The 22,068-nt window shown below is 67.0% G+C and overlaps 1 protein-coding gene across 18 annotated transcripts in view; it reads left to right on the top strand.

The window, feature by feature from the left end:
- Positions 1–5,237: 5,237 nt before the first annotated feature.
- Positions 5,238–22,068, top strand: part of NCOR2 (nuclear receptor corepressor 2) — a 140,655-nt gene continuing 123,824 nt past the window's right edge. For 17 of the 18 annotated variants that reach the window (XM_054712397.1, XM_054712411.1, XM_054712410.1 and 14 more), the window contains exons 1-2: positions 5,238–5,662; positions 22,013–22,061. The gene's annotated coding sequence lies outside the window, so the exon portion shown is untranslated. The remainder of the gene's footprint in view (positions 5,663–22,012; positions 22,062–22,068) is intronic. The other variant, XM_054712393.1, reaches the window with a different exon arrangement.

The following is a 22,068-nucleotide window of genomic DNA, read 5'->3' as shown; positions in this document are numbered from 1 at the left end:
CCGCAGGCCCTTTGCACGTGCCACCGCCCCAGCGGGAAGTGCCTTTTCCGTGGATGTCCTCGTGGCTGGCTCGCTCTTCACTCAAGATAATGGGTGAGGCTGGTCGTTCCTCCCCCTCCCCCCGCAGACCTGGTTCCGGGGCTGTTCTGATCCGATTGGGTGATGAGGGCCTGGGGGAGGCACAGCACAGCTTAGGCCTGCACGGCTCTTCCTGTGCCCGTCGCTGCTGCTTGCCACAGGGGTTCTGTGAGGGAGGGTCTGTTCGTCTTCATTTCGCAGGCGAGGAGCCAGGCTCAGAGAAGTTGAGGAACTTGCCCAGGGTCACACAGCCAGACCTGTGTGTGCCTAACCAGCACACTACACGGACGGCCTAGGCCCTAGACCCGTGGTCGGCAAACTGCGGCTCGCGAGCCACATGCGGCTCTTTGGCCCCTGGAGTGTGGCTCTTCCACAAAATACCACGGCCTGGGCGAGTCTATGTTGAAGAAGTGGCGTTAGAAGAAGTTTACATTTAAAAAATGTGGCTCTCCAGAGAAATTTCAATCGTTGTCCTGTTGGTATTTGGCTCTGTGGACGAATGAGCTTGCCGACCACGAGCCTAGAGCGTCAGCCCCAGGCGGGCAGTGATTTCTGATCTCGGCCCTGCCGAGTCCCCTGCCCCTCGTGGGCGCCTAGCACATAGTAGGTGCTACTGAACTACAGACTACCCTCCCGGACAAGTACAAGCACATTCCCCCCCCCCCCATTTTGCACAAAAGGTGCCAACTGCACGCCCAGCTCTGCACCTGCTGTTCCGCTGAGCCACACACCCTGGCGCCTGCCCCCCCCCCCCCCCGCCCCGTCCCAGGCTCGGCCTGTTTCCCGGCTCCTCCACAGCTGCTGCTGCTGCCCTGGAGGGGGGCCCGGGACCCACGTAGCTGCCGCTGCCCGCCGAGCACCCCCGCTGCGGCTCTGCCCAGCCCCGGCTCCCCTCATGGCTGCTCCCAGCTCTCCTCGCCTGGGACAGAGGCTGAAGCCCAGGCCCTGGTGGAGGAGGGGGGGCGGGCGGGGGGAGGGAGAACACCCCAGAAGCACGGGCTGGGAGACAGCGGCTTGTTTATCTCCGGAGATAATCAGGCCTATCAGACAGGGTTTGATCTCCCTCCCGCTTCCTCCTCTCTGAAGTGTCATGAATGAGGGCGCCCACTTCACCGGGGGCCGCGGGGCTGACGAGGCAGCTGTGTGCGCTGGGGTTCCGGGGCTGGGGGGCTCCGAGTGACAGCTCGGGGACACTCTGCAGGACCCAGGACGGACGGGCCGGGGCCCCTGCCTCCTCTGCAGGCCAGGGCGGGAGCTGGGGAGCCCCTTCGGCCTCCCTCCGGCTCCCCCGCGTCCACTGACCTGCTTGGACACAGGATGGAGCTTCCAGGGCTTTCCGAGCACAGGCCTCGCCGTCCTTGGGGACCGGGGGGGAGTGTCAGCGCCCCACCGGACGCCCTGCCTCAGGGCTGGGCTGGTCTCCTGCACCACGGACTCCCACGGTGCCCGCACACAGTAGGACGGAATGAGCAAAGCGGGGTGCGTGGTTTGCAAGCAGGCTTTCTCTCCTCCTGCCTGCATTCTGGAAACAGAGTCCCCTCCCTGCCCGCTAGAGAAGGCTCTACCTCCTCCCCCTGCCTCCGCGCCCCCCCCCGCTGCTCCCCCCCATTCTGTGTGGACATCGCTGGTGTGGAACACTGGCCTGGGAGCTACTGCTCTCTGCAGGGGTCTCAAACAGCTCCCCCCTCCCCCCACCCCCTCCCCCCAGCAGCGCACCCAGGCTCTTGGGGGCTTGGCCACCCACATTCGTGTTGTGAACAGAGGGTGGCTGGGGACAGGCGTGGGGACAGGCGTGGGGGTGTGCCCCAGGCCCCACCCACCTCCAATGCCCAGAGCAGGCCCTGTGCGCTTCTGAGTTTCAACCCTGTTTTAAAGGCCCTCAGGCCCCGCCAGGCCAGCATGGTTCGGTGGCTGAGCATCGACCTAGGAACCAGGAGGTCACGGTTCGATTCCCCGTCAGGGCACAGGCCCGGGTTGCGGGCTCCATCCCCAGTGGGGGGCGTGCAGGAGGCCGCCGATCTGTGATTCTCTCTCATCACCTCTCTTCTTCTCCCTTCCTCTCTGAAATCAATAAAAATATATTTAAAAAGTAAAGGCCATGCAAAGTAAGGAAACGCGTTGATGGGGAATAAGTAAATCAGTTAAATACTAATGTGCTTAAACAAAGAAAGGAAGAAAAACACCGCTGTGTGCCTGCAGGGTCTGGGCCTGCCCCTGGCGTGTTCCCAGGGCGTGTTGGGATGTCGGTGCCTGAGGCCGTGGGAGCGAGCAGTGTCCTGTGAGTATGTGTTCCCGAGACCTACCGACTGGATGGACCAGCCGGGGCGGGGCTCATGGACATGGGGGGTCCAGGAGGCTCAGGGCTGTGCTGGAGCCTGGGCTCAGGCCGTCTGCAAGCCTGGCCTCACTGGGCTGTCCAGGGCCATGGGGGGGGGGCACTGCAGGTTCGATGACACCTTGTGACCCAGGTGGACTCAGCCCGCATGGGCATCTCCTGGGTGTTCAGACCTGGGCTGTGCCCCGGGCGCTCCCCGACCTGCCTAGAGGTGGAGGCCCCTGGAGGGAGGAGATGGCTCCTCTCTGGAACATACCAGAGGAGAGAGTGTTCGAAAACAGGGGCGCAGGGCCCGGGCCTGAGCCAGACAGCCCCCTCTCCTTCTCCCCGGCGATCACTCCCAACACGTTCCCACTGAGTGCCTACTGCGTGCCGAGATGCAGCAGTGAGTGAGCTGGTGAGAGGAGGGATCCGCGGCATGGCGCGGACATTCTGGTGGCAAGCGGCGGTACGTGTGCTGTGATCTAGGCCTTCTCGTCGGCGAGGAAGGCGAAAGGCAGGGATAGGGTGACGTGCCTTGGGGTTTGGGATAGAGGGTCCGGCGAAGGCCTCTCTAAGGACGGGACATTGGGCTGGGACCTGAGGTTAGGAGGTTGCTGTCTCAGGCAGAGGCGACAGCGTGTGCAAAGGCCCTGGGGCAGGGAGGGGTTTAGGAATTGGCCCAGTGCTCAGGAGGGAAAGACTGTATGCAAAGTCCCCTCCCCCACTTCTAGTCTGGTCAGGGCCGCCTACTACGCGCTGCCCAAGGGCCTTGGGTGACCTCCCTACGGGTCTCAGTCCCCTGGCCCAGAAAGTGGGTGTGTTGGAAGTCTTTCCCTTGTGCAGGCTTAAGGAGATGTTTGGGGAGCTCTTAGCTAACCCACATTCTGGGGGATGGGGGGGGGGCCTCCGGAGAGGCTGTTTGGGGCTGAGCGTTCCTTGCTAATTTTTCAAGGCGGCCCTTCCCCCTCCTGAGGCTGCCACTCCAAGCCCAGCGGCCATGGGCGCCCAGAGCAGGAAGTGGGGTGCGGGCGCCCGTCTGTGGGTGCTGGGGGTGGGCAGGGGCTCCTCCCCACGGAGAGACAGGGCTCGGAGGACCCATCTGGAATCGCTAGCTGAGTGGGTCCAGAGATTGAGGTTCTGAATCTCCCCGGGCCTCAGTTTCCCCACCTGTCATGTGGGATCCATGCCGGGACACCCACCCCCCTCCACATCTGAGGGTTCCTGGGGGGCGCTGGCACTGCGCCCCGCAGCCCATGAGGACGAGCCGACCCAGGAGACCGGGGTGGGGAAGAAAAAGGCAAACCCTCTTCGGAAAAATGCTTTTCTCCCCGTTTCCATCCGTGAGGCGGACAGCACCACGCGGACAGCCACCAGCCTCCGGGACCCTCTCCTGAACCCACAGCCTCAGCCAGAGCCCCAGGGCACCCGTGGGGGGCAGGGGACCAGGAGAAGGAACCCCTGAAGGTGCCCCGCCCCTCCTCCAGCGCCCCCATCTCCCAGGAGTGCCCTTAGGTGACACCTTGGGGTGCGGGCTGCGGAGGCTGCCTGGTGGGGAGGGCTCCCCGCTTCTGGCCTCCCACCCGCCCCTGGCCCCACCCCCAGGCTGGGCTCGCGTGTTGCTTGTGGTTCCCACGGTCTGCTTGGCAGCTGGTGGGGACATTGACCTGTGACCCCCATCCTGTTCCAAACGCGCCCCTCGGCATCCACTTCCCTCATTCCAGACTTCCTGAGGCCCAGGTGCTCCCTCCTCCTGCCCCCCCCCGCCCCCCCCAGAACGCTCGCAGCCGCCGGCCCGCTCCCCCAGGGGTTCTCAGATGTTGGCAGATGGCAGAACCGAATCTGCTGAGCCGTCGCTCCAAAAAAGGAAAGTTGAACTGAAAAAAAAAATTTTTTTTCAAACTCTTCCACATTTAGGGGAAGGAGAGAGGAGAGCGCTGCGGCCTGGCCCGCCCCGTGCCCGCTGCTGCTGCTCAGAAAGAGCTCCCGGGTTGGGGGGCCCCCTGGGGGGGACAGGAGGGGGCGAATGAGGACACACGGTTGTCAGGGCGGCCGGGGGGTCCCGGGGGAGCGTCCACGCGTGGGCTTGTCTGGGCGCTGCCGCTCCCTCCGGAGGTGCGCGCCCCAGTGAGTGCGCCCGGCCCCCCCCCGCCAGCCAGCCGGGCGCATCGCGCCTGAGCGCCGTGTCCCCGAATGTCCCCGCGGGCCGTGCACGCACGACGCATTCTCGGTCCCCGCGGTGTCAGAGCCGCAGACACACGGAAATCCCCGCCCCCGGGAGCCGGGCGCCGTGGCGGGTGGGCCCGCGGGCGTGGGAGCTCGCGTGCGTGTCCCCGCCACGGCCTGTGGGTGATCTGACACCGGAGTCCGGGGCCCAGCCTGCGCTCCCCCGGCGCGGGGGCTGTGTGTCCCCGCGGTCACTGGAACCTCATCTTCCATCTGCGGAGCCCCCGCGTGCAGGCCCCCCGGTGAGAGGCCTACTGTGTGCAATGGTTCCGGGGCGAGCTCCACCGCGCGGGTCCCTGCGCGGCGGTGCGTGTCCCTAAAGGCCCCGTGTGCGGCCCTCGCGGGCGTCCCCCCGCCATCCGCTGGCCGCTCCGGAGTTACAACTTAACGGCCGAAACGCGATGCCCGGGAAGAAGCATCAGGGGCTGGGGAGGAGGAGGACGCCGCGCGGCCGCGGGAGGAGGAGGGGCAGGACCCGGAGGTGCTCTCCTCCCCCTTCGCTGCCCCTCCTCCTCCCTCCCCCGAGGGGCGGGGCCGGAGAGACCTCGGCGGCGCGCCCCCGCGAGTGTCTGTGTGGCAACGTGCGCGCGCGCCAGTGAGTGCGCGCAGGACCCGCGGAGGCGACGCGGGCCCTTTAAGGAGCCGGAGGGGGCCGGGCCGGGCACGTCGGTGCGGGCGGGGAGCCGGGAGCGGAGAGGCCGAGCCACCGCTTCCCGGGCTCCCGCCCCGCCCCCTGCTCCCCCTCCCGCCGTCGCCGCCGGGGAGCGGAGCCGCGGGCAGGCCGGGCCGCATCGGAGCCCCGCGTCCGCCCGTGCCCCGCCCCAGCCGTGCGCCCGCGCCCTGCGCCCCGCGATGCGCGCCAAGTTGCGGGCCGGGGACCCGGGGCTGGCGCCCTAGGAGGCGGCGGCGGGAGGCTCGCCCCGCGGCTCGAGGCCGGGCCTGCTGCGCGCCCCTGGTCCTGGCTGCACCGCCACTTGCCTGAGCGCCCGGGCGGCCCGAGCGCGCCCTGAGCCCCGGCGCCGCCGCCGCCGCCACCCCGGCGAGGTGAGTTGGGGTCGAGGGTCCCCGCGGAGGGCGGGCGGGGGGCGGGGGGGCGGCGCGGGGCGCGCTTCCGGGGGCCGGGGGGGGGGGAGCGGCGGCGCACGCGGCGGAGTTGGCGGGGCCCTGCGCTCCGGAGTTGGCGCTCTCGGGGGCTGGCCTGCTGGGGAGCCAGGCGCCCCATCAGCGCTGCAGCCCGCGTGCGTGGGGGCGCCGGGGAACTTAGGGGAACTCCAGCTCCCCAGCGAGGGGGCGGGAAGGAGGGAAGTGGCGTCGGGGCGGGGGGTGGACGCCCTGGAAATGCGGAGGTCAGCCCCCCACCTTGTGGGGCCTGGCCGCCATGCGCCTGCCTCCTCGCGTAGCAGCCCCAGAGTTGGGGGGTGACACTGCGCCTTATTTTTTCAGCGGGCACGGCGGGTTTGGGGAGCCCCTGGACATGGCACCCCCAGGTCTCCGGCCTGACTGCTGTGGGAGGGCGCATGCGGGGGGGGGGTCCTGCCAGCCGGCGGGGGCGCGGGTGGCCCTGGCCGCGGGCGCTCCTGGGCACGGGACCCGAGGGCGCTGGGCGGGGGTCCCCCTGGGAGAGGCGCCTGTGCCCCCCTCCCCCGCGGCCGGTGCTCCCGGGGCCTGGGCCTCCCTCCCGCGGCGGTGACGCCTCATTGGGCCGCTTCCTGGCCCCTCCCCCGGCTGCGCAGACACTCGGGATGCCACTAGTTTGGGAAGTTGGAATGCAGAGCTGACCCCGCTCGGGCCGGACCCGAGGCCCCAGGCCCTAGTTGTGGGGGAACCTCCCCCGAGACCTGCAGGGGGAGAGGGGGGGCCCGTGGGGCGCGCCTTCTCTGCCCCCGGTGCTGGCAGCGAAGAGCTGGGGGGAGGAAGCAGGCCGGGCGGGCGCGAGGGACACGCTGTACCCGGAGCCGCCGCTGGGCCCCATCATTGTTGCATTGAGGCTTGTTTTGGGGGGAAGCGAGCGTCTCCCCCGCCGCCTGCAGCGCCCTGTGGGTCTGGTGCCGGCGGCGGAGGCGGGTCTGTTCTGTCGGCTCAGCCTCCTCCCTTCCTCCCCCTCGCCTCCCCCCCCTGTTGGTGAGATCTGGTTTTATTATGATTTTTTTTTCTCTTTTGCAGATTTGGGGAAGGATGTGCGAGGGAGGGCGGGAGCGGGGGAGCGGAGACCCTGTGGGCTGGAGGGGAGTCCTGGGCCCGGTGGATTGTGGTGTCAGTGGCCCTGCCCTGATGGTGCCCTTTTCCCACCAGATCTGGGTCTGGCGCCTGCTTTGATCTGGGGGGCTCCTTGGGGCCCGAGGGGAGGTGGGACGGGGTGGGGGGGTCCCAGGGCGCCGTCCCTGCACGCCCCTGCGGGTGGCCTGTTCTTGGGCCCATGGAGGGGTGGGAACGGGACAGCCAGCCGTTGGGAGGAGCCCACCCTGCCGCCCAGCTCCACGTTGGCCCCTGTCCTGGCTGTGTGACCTTGGACAAAGCGCTTGACCTCTCTGCGCCTCAGGTTCCTCGTCTGCCAAGGGGGCTGGAATCACGGTCCCGCGGCCACGGGGTTGTGGTGGGGGCCGAAGGTGACAGTGCACGGAAGGGGCGTGTGCGTGTCACCGTGGCCACGGGATCGTGGTCCCAGCTTCTGCAGCGTGGCCTTTAACCCTTTACCCCAATGACCGGGAAATCCTGTGAGATTGGGCCTGGGGCCGGGGGGGGGGGGGCGGATTCGGGGAGGGAGGGCGGCCTTCAGTCCATCCCCTTGGCTGTTGCCCTTGAGAATGGAGAAGGGCCGGGGTGCCCTGTGCCCATTGCCCAGATGCACAGACCGAGTCTGATGAACTCTGGGAGCCGGGAGCCGCTGTGCCCGGAGCAGGCTGTGCGTGGTGACCCGGTGGCGGGGCTGTGAGGGGCATCTGGGGCGGCGCTGTCTGGCTTCCCCACGCCCGCGGCCTTGTCCCTGCCTGGAAATTTACCGCCGCCGCGGCCGCCGGGTGCCCGGGGAGTCTGTGGACCCAGACGTGGGGGCGGGAGCGAGCGGGCCCGGCCTCTTCCCACTGAGCTATTTACGCCTGCTCGGGATCAATACTATTGACGGATCCATGTAGATGGTAATGTGGCTGTCAGGCCCTGGTGAGGGATGGAGGCCCCTCGTGCGGCTGTGCGCACCCCGCTCCCTCCCCCGGCCGGGGTTTGGCTACGTGGGAAGGATTTATTTGGCATAATCTGCTCTTTTCCCCCAATTAATACTCCTCCTCCCTCCGCCGACAGGCCTCGGAGAGCTCTGCGAACACGGCCGCGCTGCGTGAAAGCGCAGGCTGGGGAGGCCGATTGTTCTGGGCACAGGCGGGGGGGTGGCGCTGGCACGCACCCGCTGGCACCCGCGGGCGGGCGGGCGGGCGGGCGCGTGGGAAAGTGGCCCAGGAGGCCTGGCCCCCAGCGTCTTGCCATTCAGGCTGGATGTGCAGACTGCCAGGCCCGTTCCCCCCGACTGTGTGTGTGTGTGTGTGTGTGTGTGTGGGTGGGGGGGGGGGGGTGTTACCTTGGTCTCTGTACCCACCCCCCACCTGAGGCCTGTGGGTGGAGACCTTGGTGGCTGGTTCGGATTTTTGGGGGGAGAGGGTTTCGCACCTACACCTAACTGCCACCCCTTCCCCCCCGACAGCTCTCCGAACCCCAGATCCCACACCCCCTGCCTCTGACAATAGGGGCTGAGAGCCTGTGTGTGTGCGTGCGTGTGCGCATGTGTGTGCACTGTGTGTGCGAGTGTGCTGTGTGCACATGTGTGTATGTGCACTGCGTGTCTGAGTGCTATGTGTCTCTGTGTGCATGCGCGCACATGTGTATGTGTGTGCACACTGTGAGTGCTGTGTGTCTCTCTGTCTCTGTGTGCATGTGTGCGCATGTGTATATGTGCACTGCGTGTGTCTGTGTGTGCGTGCGTGCGTGCATTTGTGTGCACTGTGTGTGTGTGTGCGTGCACTGTGTGTGTGCGTGCGCGCATGTGTGTGTGTGTGTGTGTGTGTGTCTGAGTGCATTCCCTCCTCGGTTTCCTCTCCATCTCTCCACGCCCGCAGCAGCCCCCCTGGGTGGCCCCGGAGACTGGGCTCGACGGGAGAACAGCTGGCGGGAGCTGGGAGCTCCGGCGCCGGGGGCGGGCGGGGCTGGGCCAGGAGGGCTCAGAAGAGGCCTTGTCTCCCCTCCAGGCAGGTCCGCGAGGCCCCGGGAAGCAAGGCTCGGGAAAGGTTGGCGGGCATCGCCGAGGATGCTGGCGGCGGGGCATGGACGCCGTCCCCTGCCAGGTGACCTTTCAGTCCGGGAGCCGGGAAATACATCTGCGGGGCGTCACCTGCAGGCAGCAGCAGCCAGCACGCATCGGGCACGTAGCGTGTGCCGCGGCCTCTGCTCCACAGGAGCCCGCTTGGTGGTGCTTCACGGGGTCAGTGCGTTACTGTCCCATGGTGTGGAGCGCGAAAGTGAGGCACAGAGAGGCTAAGCCACTTGCCCAAGGTCACACAGTTTGGATGTGGTAAGGCCCGGGGTTATTCAAGGGCGAGTTGGCGCAGCAGGAATTTCCTGCAGACCTGCTCTGCGCTCTGCGGTGGAGAAATGTGTGTCTTATTTGAGCACCTGAAGGTCTTTGCCCGGGGGTGGGCCCTGCAGGATGCGGGAGGGGGCCGGCGGCGGCCTGGCCCGTCTTTGAAGTCCTGTTTTATCGTAAACAGTCATGCCTGCTTTGGCATTCCTTTTGGCGACGGGCTGTGTGTCTCTGGAAATGAAAACGTGGCTCTGAATTATTTAGCTGTCGCAGAACCGGCTCCGGGGAGCGGCCCCCGGCGAGTCCCTGCAGGTTGGCCTGCCGCCCTGGGGGACGCGGTAGCTGAGCCCGTGAGGGTTCTGGAGGGTCGGCCTTTTCCCATTCCACAGGGGGGCGAGGGGGGGGGGGCGGGCAGGCTGGCCCAAGGCCCACACAGTGGGGCGACTTTCACTTGTGATCGATATTTTTCAAACATATTTTTGTTGATGTCAGAGAGAGGAAGGAAGAGGGAGAGAGAATCCATGGATTGGCTGCCTCCTGCACGCCCCCCACCTGGGGATCGAGCCCACTACCCGGGCATGTGCCCTTCACTGGAATCGAACCCGGGACCCTTCAGCCCACAGACCGACGCTCTATCCACTGAGCCACACCAGCCAGGGCTGGCAGCAAGTTCTTTAGAGCCCGTGGCCTGGGCCTCGTCCTGTGTTGAGGTCCCATCTTTGATGTTTCTATCTCCCCCTCTCCCTTCCTCTTTGAAATCATTGAAGGTATTTGCATATTTTTTTTCCCAAAAAAGAGTAAATTAAGAAGAATTTAAATCCGCACAGAAAGGTGTCGAGGGAAGCCTCCTCCTCGGTCCTGCCCTCCCGGTTTCTGTCGGGGCAGACGCACGCCGGGCGGGCGGCTTCCCCTCCGACTTGCCCCGGCCCTGTGCCCGCCCCGGTGGGCGAGGATGTGCGCGCACCGGTACCTGGCTTCCCCGCCTGGATTCTAACCCGGCTCGCAGCCGACTCCGGGCAGCGGCTCCGGCCGCGGGTCCGGCCGGCCCCCTTCCTGTTTTCACCCCGTGTGCACGCGGACACCGGCTTTGACACCTCTCCGTGGCGGGGAAGGAGAACGAGGCCGCCGTGTTGTGACGTGTGAACTGACGAGCCATTCAAATGTCCGTGTCTCCCCGCCCCGGGCACGCAGCCCGCCCCTGGCTCCTGTGCGGAGGGCGGCTGGGCGTGGGGCGGAGGTCGGCGGGCCACACGCCCCGGCCCTTCACGGAAGGTGCTTGCCAGCTGTCCAGGGAGCTGCCTCGTTCTGTTATTTTTAAATTTTTATTTATTTTTAAAAAAATATATTTTATTGATTTTTTTGCAGAGAGGAAGGGAGAGGGATAGAGAGTCAGAAACATCGATGAAAGAGAAACATCGATCAGCCGCCTTCTGCACACCCCCCACTGGGGATGTGCCCGCAACCAAGGTACACGCCCCCGACCGGGATCGAACCCGGGACCCTTCAGTCTGCAGGCCGATGCTCTATCCGCTGAGCCACACCGGCCAGGGCTAAGTTTTTATTTTTTTACTTTTGTCTTTTTATTTGTATTACTTATTTATTTTCAAAACATATACATTTTTATTGATTTCAGAGCGGAAAGGAGAGGGAGAGAGAGGGAGAAACATCACGATGAGAGAGAATCATGGATCGGCTGCCCCCTGCACGCCCCCCACTGGGGATCGAGCCCACAACCCGGGCCTGTGCCCTGGCCGGGAATCGAACCCTGACCTCCTGGTTCACAGGTGGATGCTCAGCCGCTGAGGCACGCCGGCCGGGCACTGTCAGTGTCTTGGAACTGCCCATTTGTACTTCATCCCTTCACCTTTTTCATCCAGCCCCCTAACCCCCGCTCGTCGGGCAGCCCTCGGTCTGTTCTCTGTATCTGAGTCTGTTCTTACTTTATTTGTCCATTTATTTTGTCCTTTATCTTCCACGCGTAACTGGAATCGTACGGTATTTGTCTTTGTCTGACTTACTGCACTCAGCACGGTACCCTCTAGACCAGTGGTCGGCAAACTCATTAGTCCGCAGAGCCAAATATCAACAGCACAACGATTAAAATTTCTTTTGAGAGCCACATTTAAAAAAAATATATATATTTTATTGATTTTTTACATAGAGGAAGAGAGAGGGATAGAGAGTTAGAAACATCAATGAGAGAGAAACATCGATCAGCTGCCTCCTGCACACCCCCTACTGGGCATGTGCCCGAAACCAAGGTACATGCCCTTGACCGGAATCGAACCCGGGACCCTTGAGTCCGCAGGCCGACGCTCCATTCACTGAGCCAAACCGGTTTCGGCGAGAGCCACATTTTTTAAACTTAAACTCCTTCTAACGCTACTTCTTCAACATAGACTCGCCCAGGCCGTGGTGTTTCGTGGAAGAGCCACACTCCAGGGGCCAAAGAGCCACCGCGTGTGGCTCGCGAGCCGCAGTTTGCCGACCACGGCTCTCGGCCCACCCATGCTGTCGCAAATGGTAAGATTCTATTCCTGTGTACGGCTGAGGACTATTCCAGCATAACCTTCCGGGGTTTTCCCTGTGGGGGACACGGGGGCCCAGCGAGGACGGCCAGTTTGAGGGTCACCCCGAGGCCCTAAGGCCCTCCTCCCGGCCTGGCGCCCTGTTCCTGCCGCGTTGTACGGATGCCCGTGGTTAGAATTTGCTGTTGTGGAACGCAGTGGGGAGAGGGGTGGTTCGGGCAGCAGACAGGAGGGCTGACCTTCGGCACGATTTTGGCCTCACCCGGTGCCCGAGGCTCTGACCCCCGCCCTCCAGGGTCACGTGCGCCTCTGCACGCCGTCTGGTTTCCCTTGTTGCCTTGGCTGGTAGGAAGCTCGGAGCGGCGCAGGCAGCCTCGCCTGCAGCAGTGCGGCCTGGCCTGTGCTGCGGGGGGCGGGGTGACGGGGGGAGGGGGTGAGGGGGTGAGGGGGGTATGCAGCGCGTCCTGATTTCGGATGGCTTCGTCCCCTCTGCTCTCTGGCGTTATCTTATCGGTGTGCATTCCTGCAAGTTCCTCAGCTCCCGAGGGGCGGGCGGGAGCCTGGAGCCGGGCGGAGCGAGGAAAACACTTGGCCAGGTGTTGCCCTGCCTGTCCCCCCGAGTGCCTGTGGGGGGTGGCGGGTCTCCTGGCAGCAGATGGCAGGTCCCCACCAGGGTCAGGGCCTGGGCGGGAACCGGGATGGGCGGGCGTCCCTCCGCCGTGGGAAGGTGGCAGCGAGCGACTTGGCTGGTGAAAGATGGCCCTGTTGGAGGCCTGTGTCCCTTCCGACCCACTGGCCCGCGGGGGGCCCTGGGGTGGGGCGGATGGTGAGCTCCCCGGGGTGCACGGGGACGCTGCCTGTTCCACATCCGGGGACCGGGGCTCAGGGGTCTCGGCCGGTGGCATCGGCAGCCCTGCAGGTGCGTCCGCGCCGAGGGGACCAGCCCGGACGCGGCGCCGGGGCTTTCGGACGCTCTGCGTGCCTCTGCTTCCCCCAGGGTGTCGCCCTGGGGTGTCGCTTTGAGCTGGAAGGACGCGGAGGAGAGAGGAAGCCGGGGCTGGGCTGTGGGAGGTGGGATTGGAGGAGCCCCCGCTGGCCTGGGGGCGAGGGGGGGGCTCGAGGCTCCTGGGGTCCTGCTTCCCTGGGCCCCATCTCCTGCCCCCAGGCGGGGGGGCTTGGTTTCCGGGACCCGGGCTGTGTTTCGGGGCTCACGAACCGGGCTCGAACGAGGAGCCGCGAGCCCGAGGGCCGTCCCGCGTGGATGTTGTGCAGGCTGCATAGCGCAGCCTCGGACAGTCCCGGAGGCTCTGCAGGCAGGGCGCCTCGGTTTACCCGGCAGTGAAATGGGCGTGAAGGACACACCTCACCGCTGAGTGGAACGTGTCCGGGGCTCACAGACCCATGGAGCTGCCCCGGGGCCAGGCAGGCGGGGCCGGCGGCCCCCTGAGTCCTCCTTGCTCACGGCTGTCCCCCGGGGGCCTCCAATCCCGCCTGCCCCAAGGGGGCCCACCGTCCCCCCCACCCCAGCCCCGCCTCCTGGCGTGTGCCGCCCGGGCCACAGATGTGGGGCCTCTCGCCCGCCCTCCTGCCCGCAGCCTGCGTAGCCTCCTGCCTGGCGCCCCGGTCTGCCTGCCCCTGTGGCCCTTCTCCGCACGCAGCGGCCGGGGGGGGGGGGGGGCCCCAGCGGGTACCACCTGACCTCACTCGGGGCCCCCCAGGGCTTCCCACCGCTTCTTGCAGGGCCTGGGGAGTCTGCCAGGCCGCGGCCACCTCCCAGCTCCCCCGGCCAGCTGCCCTGCGGTCTCTGTGCCGCCGCCGAGCAGGCAGGTGTGTGTGTGTGGGGGGGGGGGACGGGGGAGGGTCTCTCTGTGGCCCGGGGCCCCCCTGGGCGGCGCTGCCAGTTGGAAGTCCTGGAGGCCCGGCCGCGGGGCGCCTAGAGAAGGGGTGCCTCGGGGCCCCTCCTCGTCCTGGGCGGCCTCCCTCTGAACCGCGGGCCGCAGCAGACCCTCCGGGAGCATCGCCGTGGCCATGGCAACCGCCTGGCACCCGGGCCTGCTCGTTAGGCTAACGAGGCAAGCCTGCTGGGCCGAGGGGGAGCCGGGGACACCCTGCCCCCGCCGCCGGTCCCCGCGGAGTCTGCGCCAGGCCCCACCCCCCACCTCTCCCCGGGCCAGGCGTGGCGCTGGGGCAGCTGGCCGGGGTGTGGAGGAGCCCACAGCGGCCCAGCCACGTGGAATGCCCCTGCTGCCCGTGACCTTGGCCTTGGCCTTGGCCGGGGGCGGTGGGTGAGGGGCACAGGGTGGAGAGAGGGGCTGCACACGGTAAAGGCTGTGCTGAGGGGAAAGACCAGATGCAAACGGAGCAGCAGCCCCGGATGGTGTGGCTCAGTGGATAGAGCGTCGGCCTGTGGACTGAAGGGTCCTGGGTTTGATTCCCGGTCAAGGGCACGTACCTCGGTTGCAGGCACCTCCCCAGCCCGGGCCCTGGTCGGGGCGCGTGCAGGAGGCAGCCCGTCGATGTGTTTTTCTCGATGTTTCTCTGCCTTTCCCTCTCCCTTCCACTCTCTCTAAAAATCAGTGGAGAAATATCCTCGGGTGAGGCTTAAAGGAAAGAAAAGAGGAGAAACCGGAGCGGGGAGCGGGGAGCCGGGAGGGGTGGCGTGCGGCAGGGATGTTTGCTTCTGGTCATTTTCCCGATTCCTTAGCTCCTTCACATCCAGGGTGGGCCCCTGGCCCCACGGCACGGCCGGGAAAAACCCACCGTGTCCGCCGTCTGCCCTCTCCGTGAGGAGCCGGGAGCAGGCCTCCCGCCGGGTTTCTCTGGCCGCGGCCCCGTCCCCAGGGGACCCGTGTTCCAGATTCTCGGAGCCCAAGGCCACGCCACAGCTGCTTCCTCCCCCGCCTCGCCCGGCCCCGGGCCTCCGGGCCTGCGTCCAGGGATCTGAGGCTCCCAATTCAATGGAACTCGGTCCTCAGGTGCCCAGAGCGGCTCCTGGCCCGGGGGCTCGGGGGCCAGGCCCCAGGGACCCGCAGCTCCCACCTGGCCTGGGGCCTGGGGGCCAGGGAGGCCGCCGCGGGGCCAGGGGGGAGGGTGGGCGGGCACCTGCCCGCTCGGTCCAGGTCCAGGGGGCTGTGTTTTATGTAAAACAAACACACAGCCAGGTCGGCGTGGCTCCGTGATTGTGATTGAGCGTCGACCTGTGAACCAGGAGGTCATGGGTTCGATTCCCGGTTAGGGCACAGGCCCGGGTTGCAGGCTCCATCCCCAGTGGGGGGCGAGCAGGAGGCAGCCGGTCCATGACTCGCTCTCATCATGGATGTTTCTATCTCTCTCCCTCTCCCTTCCTCTCTGAAATCAATCCTGTATAATAAAGAGCTAATATGCTAATTAGACTGGACAGCAGAACCACCAGTGGGCAAGGGGCGGGGCCAGCGAGCCTGCGCCACCAGGCCAGCCATGGCGGTCCCAGTGCCCCCCCTTCCACAGAGGCGACCTCAGGGGAGCCAGCCTAAGCCGCAGTCGGACGTCCCCCGAGGGCTCCTGGGCTGCCAGAGGGATGTCTGACTGCCAGCTGAGGCCCAGTCACCCAGGGAGCAGGCCTAAGCTGGCAGGTGGGCATCCCCCGAGGGGTCCCTGGACTGCGAGAGGGCACAGGCCAGGCTGAGGGACCCCCCGAGTGCCACAACCACCTACAGGTGACCTCGGGGCCCCCTGGGTCCCCTCCCCAGGGGCAGCCACTTCTCCGTGGGACGCGTGGCCTCCGCACCCATGTTCTCAGGCTCCCACGTGCCGGCCTGGGGCTCCGGCTTGCCTGGGACGGGGTGGCTGTGTGGCCTTGTGGGTGCTGCTCTGCTGTCTTCGGGGTGCACCACCCGCCTCCGCCAGCTTTGTGGGTTCAGAGAGGTCAAAGGGAGACAGGTTTCACCGAACCTAGTCATGGCCTCCCCCCAACCTAGTCATGGCCTCCCCACGCTCAGACAGGCTGAGCTGGGCCGAGCTGGGGTTCACCCCTCCCCAGGCCCCTGGTGGCACAGGAGGGGGCCTCAGAGAGGACTGTCTGGAGGTCAGAGGGGCCCCACTAAGGCGTTTTCTTTGGAGTCTGCGCCCGGAGTTCTCTCGGAGGCTTTCATAAAGCACCTACTCTGCGCTGGGAGCTGCTCTTGGTTCTGGGGCCCCCGTGGGGACCAAGGCAGGCGCGTGCCCCGCCTCCCCAGCCACGTTGGGACCTGGTGGGGATTGAAGGCCCGTTCCTGCCTCAGTCTTCCCGTCTGTGAAATGGAACGAGGCTTGCAGGTGATTCCCGTGAGGAGCCGGGTCCCCGTGGGCTGGCTGTTTGCTGGCCTCAGTTTCCCCATCCGGAGAGGGGTCTGTGGGAGCCCGTGCCTCCTGGGTGGCTGTGGGGATTAAGCCTGTCCCTTGGCCCCACGCACGCACGTCGCGCACGGTAGGGGCTTTGTGACCCCGAGCGGATGGATGGCTTGTGCATCGACTAGGAAGGCCAGTGTGCACGGATCTGCCCTCGGGGGTCAGGGAAGCGGGTGGGGACCCGGGGGTGTGGGCGGGATGCCGGTGGGGCACCCCCCTCTCTGTCTGGCTGTGGGTGTGTGGGTGGGGGCTGGGCCGGAGGGGCCTCGGCCGCCGCCCTCCTCCCCAGGCCCCCGAGGAGCCGGCTCAGAGGAGATCCCTAAGGCGATTAAGTGGGTTCATTTGATCCCCGAACGTGAACTTGAGCAGGCGGCTTATCTCCCGGAGATGAAAGCCTGGCGGGCAGCGAGCCACCTGGCCCCCGGCGGGGAGTGCAGGATTTTATCCTCCGCCCTGCCCAGCTGGGGCCCGTGCTGGGGCTCGGCCCCCCGCCCCCCACCCCTTCAGCTGGGGCAGCCGCCGGGGGACTGCGCTTTTTACGCGGCTCTCCTAGAGGCGGCACATGCCGCACTCATTCGTTCGATGCTCTCAATCTCAGGAGCCACTGCCATCGGCACTGAGTCCCTGAGTCCCAGCAGCTCCCTCGCCCAGGGCCACCCAGCGCCCGGCACCCCTGAGGGTAGCGGCCCCCCCCCCCCCACTCTGCCCTGAGGTTCCTCCTCAGGAAGTAACAACACAAATCCGTGTGACGGCCCCCCCCCCCCCCCGCGGTGTAACGGGAAGTGAGAGGAGGCAGGGCTGGCCGCTCCCACGCACGATGAGTAAGTGCGGCTTCGAGAGAAGCGAGAGCAGAATCCTTTCGGGACTGGAAATACGTGAAAGTGACGGCAAAAAAAAAAAAAGAAAAGCAAAAAAAGCCAGCTAGTGTTTGGATCGGTTCTGGCAGGCTTTTCTTAAAGGGCCAGGCCTTTTGAAAGTGGTCTGGGGCGGGTGGTGTGCGTGTCCCCACCCGGCACCGGCCTGACCGGGAATCGAACCGTGAGCTCCCGGTTCACAGGTCGACGCTCAACCACGGAGCCGCCCCGGCCGGGCCGCTCGTGTGTTTTGCCCGCTGTTCTCCTTGCTCCAGAACAGGCATCCACGGGGGACAGAGCGGATTGTGGTTACGAGGGGGGAGAAGGGGGCTGTGTGGACAGGGGCTTGGGGGTTCCCTTTTCTGTTGGGGGGACGGGAAAGCGTGGGGACTCGTTAGGGGTGGCGGCGCACAGCCCTGCCCGTGTGCTAAAGGCCCTGACGCCCGCGTTGTAGCGGTTAACGTGACCTTACGTGAGTTTCACCCGACGGGAGGGGGGTGCGTGTATGGAGCGCCCACTGCATGCGCGGCTCCGAGTTTCTGGGTCCGCCCGGAGGCAGAGGCTCCGTGTCACCGGTGCCGGCTCAGAGGGCCAGCCGCCCGCCGGGCTCACAGCGGGAAGCAGTGGACGGGCCAGGGTCACCGCGCTGGGCTTCTGGCCTCCCCGGGGGCTGAGCCCAGCCAGGGAGGGAGGACGCCTGTCCTGGGGGGTGGGGGCTGGCTCTTCTGCTGCCTGCCCTGCAGCCACAGACACCCCAGGGCACTGCCTGCCGAGGGCCCTGCTCCCCAAGCGCACTGCTCCCTGAGGTCATGGCTCCCCGAGGTCACTGCTTTCCGAGGGCACTGCCTGCCGAGGGCCCTGCTCCCCGAGGTCACGGCTCCCCGAGGTCACTGCTTTCCGAGGGCACTGCCTGCTGAGGGCCCTGCTCCCCGAGGTCACGGCTCCCCGAGGTCACCGAGCGGCTGGGGCTGCCGGCCTCGAGGGGCAGTTGTGAGTCTGGGAGTGACCTCTGCACAGACTTGGGCGGGTTCGTGGCCCCGGGCCTGGTGGCTGTCCCGTGCGCCCCCCCCCCCCCCACGCCGGCCCCGGGAGCAGGAACCTTCCAGCACGGCGCTGGGGCTGACGGTGAATCAGCGCAGCTCACTCCCGGGAGGGAGCGCTCGGCCGGCCGCGGCGCTTTCGGTTTCCGCCAGCTTCTCGCTCTGACTCAGCGCCTCCCTGGCCCCGGTGACCCGGCTCCTGAGCACCTGCGAGCCGAGCCCGCGGGCTGCCTCAGGCCTCCTGGTCCCGTCTGGGTGGTGGGGGCCGCGAGGGAGGGGCTGCGCCCGTCCAGGGGGGGTGGGGAGGGGTCTGGTGCAGGCACGGGGCGGCGGGGGGATGGGGGGGCTGAAAGGGGGTGAGCCTCACGGGGGTCCCATGCCCTGTCCTCGGGTCTGGGTAGACGTCTAGGCTGTGTGCGTCTGGGCGCTGAGTCCGCACCCTGAGATATTTTCCCATCGGTTTCCGGAGAGAGAGTGGAAGGGCGGGAGAGAGAGACACACGTGGCCCCCCCCCCCCCCCCCCCGCCCTGCCCGGGCTGGTGATGGAGCCTGCAGCTGAGATGCATGCCTTTGTCCGGAATCGAACCCGGGACCCTTCCGTTCGCAGGCCAACACTCTATCCACTGAGCCACACCAGCCAGGGTGAGGGCACTTCTGTCCCTCCTGACCGCCGGCCACCGAGCCTGGGGTGTGGATGGCGGCCACCGACGCTGGAGTCTCCCAGCGGGTGCTGCTGCAGAGGCCGGCGGGGGCCTGTGCTCCGAGGGGTCTCTTTCTGGCCTGGCCGGGGGCCTGGCGTCGGGGTCTCCCAGTTGCGGGGGGTGACGGACTGACACCTGAGCAGGGCTGGGGGCGGGGAGCCCCAGTAGCGAGCTTGAACTCGGCACCTGCTGCGGGGCCAGGCTGTATGCGTCCCACCGAGTAGCCCCCGGCATCACCCCCGTTTTACAGATGGGGAAACCGAGGCGCAGAGAAGCAAAGCTTTGCCACATGGCGAGCTGGGATGGGGGCCCGAGGCGACCTGGTGTTAGCCACCCCGGTGGTGACCCCCATTTCACAGCGGAGGACACAGCCTCGGGGGGGGTCAGGCGACAGGTGTGGACGGCAGGCGAGGTCCTGGGCTGCTGGGACGCAGCGTCCCCGTCTGTGCAGTGGGCACCGCGGGCAGGATGGCTGGGCCCTCCCGGTGCCCAGTCACCGACGCTGTGCCCTGGAGGGCTGGGCCTGTGAGTGGGGAGCATGCAGAAGGCCTGTGGGGGGGGGGGCGGGCAGAGACAGGGAAAGGGGGTGCCAGAGGTTGCATGGAGGCCCCTGTTCCCTGTCAGGACCTCCCGCCTGGGCTAGTGGACGGCTGGTCTGTCCCCTGGGGCCTGGGACAAACCTCCTTCCTATCTCTGACCCCGACAATTAATTGCTTCTGGGGATCGATGGCCCCACAGCGCCCTTGCTCTCCCGAATGGCGAATGGCGGCGCCCGGCGTCCCTGCGGCTGCTCATGGCCCAGACCCCGCTCCTGGGCGGGGAAGGGTCTGCCACCTCCGGTCCCGGCCCCAGGCAGCCCCTCCCCGGGACCCAGCAGCTGACACTTGGGGGCGCTCGCCCTGTGCTCCTGCCTGCAGAACCTGAATTATTCAGGAGCCTGGGATGGGGCCCGCTGAGGGTCACGAGGGTCCTCCAGAGGCTTCCGGAAGTTTCTACCTCCCCGTCCCCCGTGCCCCCGTGCCCCGTTCCCAGGGAGCCTGCTCCCCAGTCTCCCCGCCGGGGCTCCAGGGCGGGGTGTCTGGTGCAGCGATGCCTGCGTGCCCCTCCCGGCTGTGGGAACCCCGGGGAGCTTTGCCTCTCTGCCTCGCCGTCTCCGTCTGCAAAAGGCGTCTCCCAGGAGGGCGGCTCCAGGCCCCGGGGGCCGGGGGGCCGTTGGGGCCGGCGGGGCACAGACAGGTGGACGGACAGATGGCCTCTGGGTGCAGCCGCCTGTGCCGGCCCGGCCTTGGCCTGTGCTTGGCCCGGAGCCCGGCTGCCCCCGCGGCCCCCCTTCCTCCCGCCGCGGCGGTCGATACCAGCTCCTTCCTGGCGTCTCCTTGCTGCTGTCGGCCGCCTCTCTGCAGACGGCCCACCCCAGCCCCTGTGATGAGGAGGAGATGGGCGGCGGGGGGGGGGGGTCTGAGAAGCACGTTCGGGGCTACATTGGGGGTGTGAGGGGTGGAGGAAGGGCAGCCGCCGGGTCCCCAGCTCCCCGCCCCTCCCTGGCTGTGCGGTGGCCTCTGACACAGGGCGCGGACGCTGCCCGCCTGGTGGGGCTGGGAGGGGGTGCGGGTCCGGCCATGTGTGGGTGCCCGGGGGGCTGTGATGGCTGTGACGGCCTTGTGGTTCGCCCGGCCTGGGGCCTGGGAGCCGGGACTGATGGACTTGGGGCTGGGGGTGCTCGTGGTCAGGGCTCAGGGCTGCCCCTCAGCCCCCCACCCCCCGACTCTGTGCCCCGCATTGGACGGGCCGGGCCCTCTCTGGTGGGGCCACAGCCGCCTGCTCCCTTAGCCCCGCTCCAGGCCCAGCCGCCCGCTCACGGCCCCATCGCCCCGCTGCTGGCGGGCATCGGACCTCGTGAACTTGGCGAGGGCCTCTCCGGCGGCTGCACGGAGAGCTGCGTGTGGCCGCACGCCTCGGCTGTCGCTGGAGAAGGGAAATGAAGCATCAGCCGCCTCCTCCCGCGCCGGCTGTCTGGGCTGCTCCTGCCGCCGTGACAGGGACCCTGACACCGGGCGTGAAAGGATGCGCCGGGCGGCCCCACGGCAAAGGAGCTGTGCTAGGCCCTCCTCCTCCCCCTGCCCGGCCCGGATCCCCGATCCCCAAACGCAGCCGCTGTCCCTTCCGGAGGCCCATGCCCAGGCCTGCGAGGCCCGGGGCTCACCGGAGGCTTCTGCCGCGCCCGCCCTGCGGTTCGCTCATCTCACGCGGGCGCCGCTTCCCTTTCTGCAGAGCGAGCGCAGGCGTGGCGTGGGGCCCCCGGGGGTTTTGGAGAACTTGACCTGACTTGACCCCGCCGAGGGTTTGCCGCGGGCAGGCGGGGGCTGCAGGGAGTCCCGTCAAGACCAAGAGGGGTTGGGAGGAGCGGGCCTGGGGGACCGCCGCAGCGGGAGCTTGCCCAAGGTCACGCCGTCCGCCCGCGGAGGAGCTGGGGCCGCGGCCAGCTGTGCGGGCTCCGTCCGGCGCTCTGCCCACGGGAAACACGATGGTTGGCGTGTTCTCTCCGTGCAGGCGCCGCCACGGGAAAGAGCGCATAAGCCGCCCGGCTGGCATGGCTCAGTGGTCAGCGTCACAGTTCGATTCCCGGCCAGGGCACAGGCCCGGGCTGCGGGCTCCATCCCCAGTGCAGGGCGTGCAGGAGGCAGCCGGTCCACGATGCTCTGTCGTCATTGATCTTTCTCTCTCTTTCCCTCTCCTTCCTCTCTGGGGAAAAAAAATGCATAAAAACACGGGCGCAGGTTAACGAGTAATTTTCAAGGTGACACCGAGTGGCCCCCGCCGCCTCCTCTCCGGAGGCGATCAGCACCCTAATTTTTTAAAATATATTTTGATTGATTTCAGAGAGGAAGGGAGAGGGAGAGAGAGTTAGAAACATGGATGAGAGAGAAACATCGATCAGCTGCCTCCTGCACACCTCCCTACTGGGGATGTGCCTGCAACCAAGGTCCATGCCCTTGACCGGAATCGAACCCGGGACCCTTCAGTCCTCAGGCCGACGCTCCATCCACTGAGCCACACCGGCCAGGGCTCCGGGCGTCCTCTTAGGTCTGGACACTCACTCACCACGTGGTTCTGGCTCTGAATGGAGACTCGGGAGTGGCTGGCCGGGGACCGTGGGCCCCCCTCTTTCAGGGGGGTTCTGTGATCCCGCCGTCCCGATGGGACCCCAGCTCTGGGTCTGGGGGCACGAGCCGGACCCGCTGGGCTCCAGGGTGTGCGGAGCCTGCGTCTCGGGGTGTCGGGAGGAGCGGAGCGCCTGCGCGGAGGATGCGACCGTGACTGACGAGACCCCTGTTTTCCCCGCAGGTTCCCTGGCGTCTCTGAGGACACAGCGTTGCTGGCGGCCGAGTGTGTGGTAGGTC

This window comes from Eptesicus fuscus, chromosome 23 (assembly GCF_027574615.1).
Source record: "Eptesicus fuscus isolate TK198812 chromosome 23, DD_ASM_mEF_20220401, whole genome shotgun sequence".
Classification (NCBI taxonomy): Eukaryota; Metazoa; Chordata; class Mammalia; order Chiroptera; family Vespertilionidae; genus Eptesicus; species Eptesicus fuscus.
The sequence above is the reverse complement of the archived record's forward strand: the minus strand, read 5'-3'. Positions and strand labels throughout refer to the sequence as shown.